The following is a 7,448-nucleotide window of genomic DNA, read 5'->3' on the forward strand; positions in this document are numbered from 1 at the left end:
TAATTAGGCTATCCATAGAAATCAAATTACTGTCCTCTATCTCCCTGGTTCTTTACTAACAAACATATTTTTACCTCGTGTACAAGATTTGGGGAACAGTTTTATTATGCAAGCTATATAATTGCACTTACTGTCCATTCAACAGCAAAATCAGAAGAATGTGGATAATACAAAAAAAGACAACAACTGCGTTGATGGGTCTCTCATTCACTGTCCATTGCAGGCAGCACAAATATTCCAACTGACTTCAATATGAGGATGCACAAGTCTTATATGTGTAACTTGAAAGCAGACATTGATCAAGGTAAAAAGTCAATAAGACTCGTAAATATCTGAGAAAATGATTAAATTGCAATTTAGGCTTAAATAATGATGATAACTGGAACTGCCTTAGCTTACTTTTATTTATTTATTGTACCTTGTTTTCAAGAGCCTGTTAACAACTCTTTTTAAGCTCACAATTCATGCCTAATGACCTTAATACTGCCCATTACAACACTGATAAAGCCTGCTTTCAGAAGCTACTGTATGCCTTACTAAATTAACACCAAACATCAGTGATAATTCCTGTGCTTTTAAGGATAAAGCACTCCAGTCTGAGCTGTCTGGTAAATGGATTCACATCAGCAGCAACTGGTTACACAAGCTAATCTTAGATAGTGGGGGGAGAAATATGAGTAGGACAAGGAGTGAAGAGGATAGTTGCTTTTTGTTACTTTTTCTTTTTTTTTTCCAGTTCTCTCTTTTTTTCTCCTACCACCCCATGATCTACACTGCAATCTGTTTTGTCTGTTGCTTCTGACAGTATCACAGGGAACCTCGCATGGTTAGATTGATTGGTACCTCCAGCTTAGCCATTTCCTTGCAGAATGGCTGCCTGTTTTTGCCTAATGATGTTACATTTGTCCTGCAGATGATGTAGAGCATGCTGCAGAGGATGAACGGCTCTGCTCTGATCACTCCTTACTTGGCAAGTACTCACGCTTCACACCAACACTCCTCAGCACCATTAATATTATATATAGATACCCTTGTCACAGATTTACATTCGGTGATCCGAAATCAGGACAGGAAGGGTGAAGCACGCGGGGGGTGTGCGGGTGAGGAGGTGAGCTGATTTATTGTGAGGACTGTTGGTGAATAAAAAGGAAGTGATCAAATTTATATTAATGTCTTGACCTATACTCTTAGTGCTGATTTTTTCACCACTCAACCCCAAAGTATCTTTCCTTCTGCAACAGATTTCAAGAATACTTTACAAACATGATGGTTCTATGTCTAGATCCACATTTACTTGCCATAAAATCTTTGCAATCACAATTCTGTGCATCACTAACAGCCCCTGGGGAGAGTAACCGGACAAGAAGTAGAGGCCGGGCTCTCAGTCTCTAAAACAGTACATGCATGATCTGGGCATCCACAACTGGAGCCCCAGTCACTGATGCTATAAAACACAGAGAACAGTTGCTGTGTTACCTCATCGTATGTAAATATTCATAGATCTGTGTATGCAATTCTGTAATTCTATATATGTAAATAAGTAAGACTTTATGTATTTAAGCCCGATGGCTTCCTTGAAAGTTCACCATAGAAAATCTTTGGCTTATGCCTTCCTTACAAAGAAAATATCAAGCTATTATCAAATATGCCATGAAGATGGAGAATCAAAGATCTCAAGCTTTGAACAGCAGAAATAAGTTTACTTATAATTTACCTTTTTATTTATGCCTTCTAATATCTAATTATTTAGCAAAACATTTTTTTCATCTGATGTTTTCTTTTGTTCAGTGCACATGGAAACCTGTTCTGGGGATGAATAAGAATTCCAGAAGAATTCCAGCTTTATTTTTCAGAGGAAGTAGGCCACAAAAAGGATAATGTAGAAGATTTTCTGTGGCTTCTTAAGAGGTATTTGCTAAGTCATCTACATTCCTTACTGATTTCTCAGTGGCTCCCTTGAGGTCCTGAGGTCAGGTCACTAAATAGGAAAAAGCTGCAACATTTTGAAGATCTGTGCCTTTTCTCTGCCTGAGTGTAGTGGAGATAATAATGCTACTTTGGGAGCGGTATGACATATAGCAAAAGTGCTAAATGTTGTTTCCTACACCTCTAAAAACAAATGTTTGGACTATGTAAATATCCAGCTGCCTTGATGGCAGAAAATTCTCTCTAAATATAATGATTGTGAAACTTGAAAATTTTCACTATGTACCGAACAGCATGCTTAATTTATAACTTTCATTTAGCTTCTGTAGATAATTTTTTTTTTTCTTTTTTTCTAGGTGATAAATTGTTTCAAAGTGAAAGAGCACTTTCATGTAGAAAGCGTTGAAATAAAATGATGCACTATGAAAGATCTGTTGTTGATCCAGAGAATATTGAAATGCACAATTTTGACCATCTGTTTTAATGACAGTTTTTTATTCACCTTTATTTTTTGGCTGTAGCAGCTGTCTGAAATTGTTACAAATTGTCAAAATATTTTTGGTGCCAAAAAGCTATGTCTTCAAGCACAGAAAAACGTTCTGACTGTTGCTCTGCTCTGCCTGATATTCCCTGAACCATGGAAATACAAGAGAGATTATGGAAGCAGCCTTAATTGTTCTCGTATGTAAAGCTGTATTGACTGCAGCACTGTAGAGGAGCTTGAACCCACAGTCATTGCAATATTGCAGTGAAGTGCTAAGGAAAAAAAAACCACTATTATGAGTACTGAGTAGTGACCCAGCGAGCAAAGCTCTCTCTCCTACTCACTCCAGGTGGCTGGTCAGCAGTAAATTAATGATCTCTTAATACTTCTCAAAAGTATATTCAAATAAGTCATTTATGGTTCATTAAATATATGCTCTTGGTACATGAAAAACACAGCTTTGTAAGAATGGTTTGAGACACCTGATCTAAAACACAGCCTAGGATTGTTCTGCTTTCCTAATCTGACAAAAGAGACCTTTGTCACTTTGCAGCTTTTCCAGAAGTATTTGGCATGAGCATCGCTGCACTTTTCCAGTTTTGGTTAGTGAAGCAACAACACTTAGCTAATGACCTTGACCAATTTGGTTCTGTAGTCTCTGATTTCTAGCTCAAAAGTTTATCAGTATTTGCAAAATTAAAATTTTCAGATTTGAAAATTATGAAAAATGAAGAATACTTATGCCTCAAACATGTTTTCTTGTGTGTTCCTTAACATGCAGATTTATTATCAATAGTCAACCACCATAGCACGTATAAATTCATACTGATTACCATCAATGCAAGTAGGCATGAACTAATACACCATCTTGCCTCATTGCAATTATAAAGTTTTCTAATAAAATGCTTTAAAATTACTTGCGTTAATTTAGTTAACATGTTAAGGCTAACATGTACTGAGCAGGAAATTATGTTGTATTAATTTCAGCACTCACCACTCTTATTAGCCAATCATATCACTCTTCTTCTTCACATTTTATAATTATCATTAATTACCAATTTATAATAAGTTTATTCAGCTAATTCAGTGCTGTTCATGCCCTGAAGCATAAACCAATACCGGTATCATTTGAACCTGTGACTAATTAGAAAATTCTAATACCATTAGGTAACTTGTTCTATAAATGATTTAATTCTTTCAGGTAACACAAGACTTTTTTAAAAATTATGAACAGAAAAGAGAGGTATTTCTGATTAGTTCCCTCGACTTTTGTCACATCAAGGTCTTCTAGGGTTTTGTATTGAAACAAAATGTTTATTAGCAATAAGAAATTAGAATAGAATAAGTTAGTACGATCTAAGATAACTGAAATTAGAAAATAAGAACCAAATAACTTGCTAACAGACTTTAAGCTCAGAGAATTGAGAGAAAATATATAGCAGAAAAGCCTGAAGACACAGACTCTTGAAGGTAAAATTCAGGTATAAATCTCCCAGGTACCAAAGAAAATTTTATTATTACTGAATAACTTCTTGTACCATTTTAAATGGGACTAGTTAATATTCTTTAGAGTACCTGGTCAAAGATGATTTCGTAATGGACAGAAAAGCTTTTCTTCTAATTTCTTAAAGAGATTTTTTATGAATTATTGATTAGAGAATCCTGCAAGTTGATCTGGAATTTTGATTGTGATGTAACATCCCAATCTAACAAAGGAATATTAACACAGTAATGTTAATTAACGCTAGCCTATTCAGTAGGAACAGTGGTTTGGCTCTAATGTACGTAGGAAGCATTCATGATTTAGTTGCACATTTTTCATATGGAATAATTAAAACATACCTAGCTAGAAAAGTAGAAGTTCCGACTTTTTCTTTCATATAGGCTACACGAGATTTCCTACTCTCATTTTAGTTGATTCCTCAACCATTCCTCAGCAAGTCCACCTAGACATTACACTTCCCTAACACTCAAATGCAAACAGTCCTACTTATAGTACTTTGTTAAGGGAAAGCAAATTTATCTTGAACCAACTATCCCTAATCTTGAAGTCCCATTGTAACAACAAAGTTTTAGCCAAGATATTGCTGGCCATTCAATCATTTTCAATGCATATTAAAAGAATGAACACAAGTTTTTAGATACTCCACACAAATATTCAAATAGATGCTTTGGACATATCTACAGCTGACCAACCCTGTTAAAATTCTGAAAAACTACCAACATTTCAACTGCTAACTAGCAGAACTAAGTGACCATCTGTCACGCAGATCGGTTAATATCCAGACATTGTAACTACTGTGCTAGGTGTCTTGAGTGCCTCATCTCAAAACTCCGAGCCCATTTGGTTGAGAATACGTGATTTCTGAATTTCTGTCTGAATTACTATCTTCCAGGGTCTATCTGAATTTTCTCGTACATTTTTGATAGCCATAAGAGATCCACCTCATTTCAATTTGTGTTGTCTTCTCACTGTTGTTCTGGTGCTCCCATCTGCAGAGAGTTAGAGGAGTACAGGAAGAGGACACAAAGAAAATGCTGACTTCGCAAAAATCCTTCTGGGACACCTGTACCTCTCACTTCTCAAAGAAAAAAAAATCTAGACCATGCTCACCAGTTCAAATTATTTTCCAAGTTAAAGACAGAGTAATTCTCTAGGAATCTGACCATAAGCCACTGATTATTTCATCTGCGGATCTTTCTTTCGTTCCTATTGAACCAGAGCTGCTACTACCACCTGCAGAGGCAATTGTCTTCTATGTGTAGCCTTTAGTGAAGGAAGAACCATCAGGTACAAGGAGGAATAGACAGATAAGGCACTAAAGGACAATCCTTCCCTTCAGGTGATGCTCTACCCTTCGGGTAGAGACACCCCATAGATTCTCCAACTTACAGTCTACCATTACTTACTCTTACCTCATATGCTGCTTCTTTAAGCCTCACTGACCCTCCAATACATGGATAACTGAAGGATAACACTGAATCTTAGTGGAGATAGCATCCTGCCAAAGGTGTTTTATTGTCATGTTATTTCCCACATGGCTTCTAACGATGAGATTACTTGAGTCCATGAAGACTGACATGTTTGTGTATTTTCTTTAAACGTCTCAGAGGTCAAAATATAGGTCTAGTTCTAGCTTCCATATGATCAGATAACACACTCCTGTGAACATTTTGGGTTATGTAGCACCATAGGCATAGTGATTGCTACCCTGCCAAATATGCAATGAAATTCTTGATCTACTTTCAAAGCTGTAGCAGTGCCTCCAAGCCAGCTATTGCTGTTTTACAAATTGATATGTAGGAGTACAAATACTGAGGTTGAGATTTTTTCCTCTCATCTTGGTGACATGCTTCTAGCTAATATCTGTCAAAACTGACCACAGAATGAACTCTAAAACCACCAAGCACAAGGAATGACAGATATTACCTTGCACTTCATAGTACCTCAATAGTTCAGGTGGTACTGAACTATTTTCATATCATAAATAGGATGCAATAAGCATAAATATATTTTAATAGCAGCTTTGTTATTTGCAGAACTGTATGGTGCTCAACAGTGTTAGAGAAGGGGACTCAAGGAATTGCAAATGAATGAGCATGAGACTCGACTCAAGTCTTAAATTGAATCAGAGAGTAATTAGTTCAACATTATACAGCATACTTGTAATCCTTGAAATCAAGTCTGATCTCCTCAACGTTTTTGTCATCTCCAATTCCTCCTTTCATAGCTCCAGTTGTGCAAGAATGATTACTGTCTATCTGTGCTTTGGATCATAGAAACAACTTCACTGATAAGCATTAGTAGTCATTTTAAGTCAAGTTTTGAAGAGAGTAGAAAGAAACCTTCAAGCGTGCAATTATAGAATAACTGTTATTTCACAATGATGCTAACTCTGACTGAGGGCTAGATTTCATTTGATAAATATTTCTTACGAAATAAATTTTTCAATCTTGCTCTTCATATTGCTACAGCTTATGCAGAGTGATTAAAAATTCTGATCTCACACGGATGGTTGAAAATCACGGTTTTGATTAATCAGAAAATTGGTTTAATCATTTGTTGCTCGGAATAATAAATTAATGCAGATGAAGTCCATACTGCTGCCTGCTGAACTATAAGTCTGATACAACAGACATTTCTAAGAATTCAGAGAACTATTTAGGTGAGAAAGAATATTCAGCAATATGTTTGATCTATACATCTGTCTTTGCTACTCTCTTTGAAGTATTTGAGGTAGTTTGCTGTTGTATCTGTCCAACATTTAATTTCTTTTGTATTCACAGACAGTAAGCAAATATTAGGAACTAATGTAGCGAGGCATATTAATATTATTAGCTGGCATTTTGAATAATGGAGTCATGATAAAATGCTACATTGGAGATGTACTCTGGACAAAGATAATTAATAGTCTGCTGACTTTATTCCAATATATTATGACTTTTCCACTTAGATAATAACTCTGAACTCCATGCTTTAAGAATTGAGAAGTATATATTGGGTGGCACTGTGGCTTGGCTAAGTTGTGTCAGTCCAGATACAAATACCAATACAAACAGGATTTCTCTGATATCATCACTTTTTAGACATATAATTCCAGATTAAATATCAATTATATGGTTGTAAAGTCACCATAAATTGCAGAATTTTTATTTCAGGTTGAAAAAACAGAAATCATAGAGAAACATACTCTATCATGAGAAAAGGCTTTCAGGGGCTAAATAGGGCTTTTGCAGGCACTGTTTTTTTACCAGTGTCGAAGATCTAAAATTTTTGCTCTGAATAGTGCCCTGTTAACAATGATTTTTTTTTCCCATACAAATGCCATTGTTTTCTTTATTATTTAAAGAACAATAGGTTTTCATGTACACACAAATGCACTTTCAGACATTAGATTTCAGAAATAGATTTCTCGGTATCTCTGAGCATGATTCTCTGTTGATGGACTTCATCTTTTCAGTAAAAAGAGCATGTTGAAGAAAGACAAATACAACATAGACAGCTTTTATCTAAACAAAACTCACCTGTCAATAAACA

The 7,448-nt window shown here is 35.6% G+C and overlaps 1 long non-coding RNA gene across 1 annotated transcript in view; it reads left to right on the plus strand.

Moving 5' to 3' along the window:
- The window catches only part of LOC109365893, a 21,820-nt gene extending 20,850 nt beyond the window's left edge, over positions 1–970 (plus strand). The window contains exons 2-3 of the long non-coding RNA XR_002111728.1: positions 224–304; positions 914–970. This is a non-coding gene — a long non-coding RNA (uncharacterized LOC109365893). The remainder of the gene's footprint in view (positions 1–223; positions 305–913) is intronic.
- The last annotated feature ends 6,478 nt before the right edge of the window (positions 971–7,448 follow it).

The sequence above is a fragment of the Meleagris gallopavo genome, chromosome 2 (genome assembly GCF_000146605.3).
Source record: "Meleagris gallopavo isolate NT-WF06-2002-E0010 breed Aviagen turkey brand Nicholas breeding stock chromosome 2, Turkey_5.1, whole genome shotgun sequence".
Taxonomy (NCBI): domain Eukaryota; kingdom Metazoa; phylum Chordata; class Aves; order Galliformes; family Phasianidae; genus Meleagris; species Meleagris gallopavo.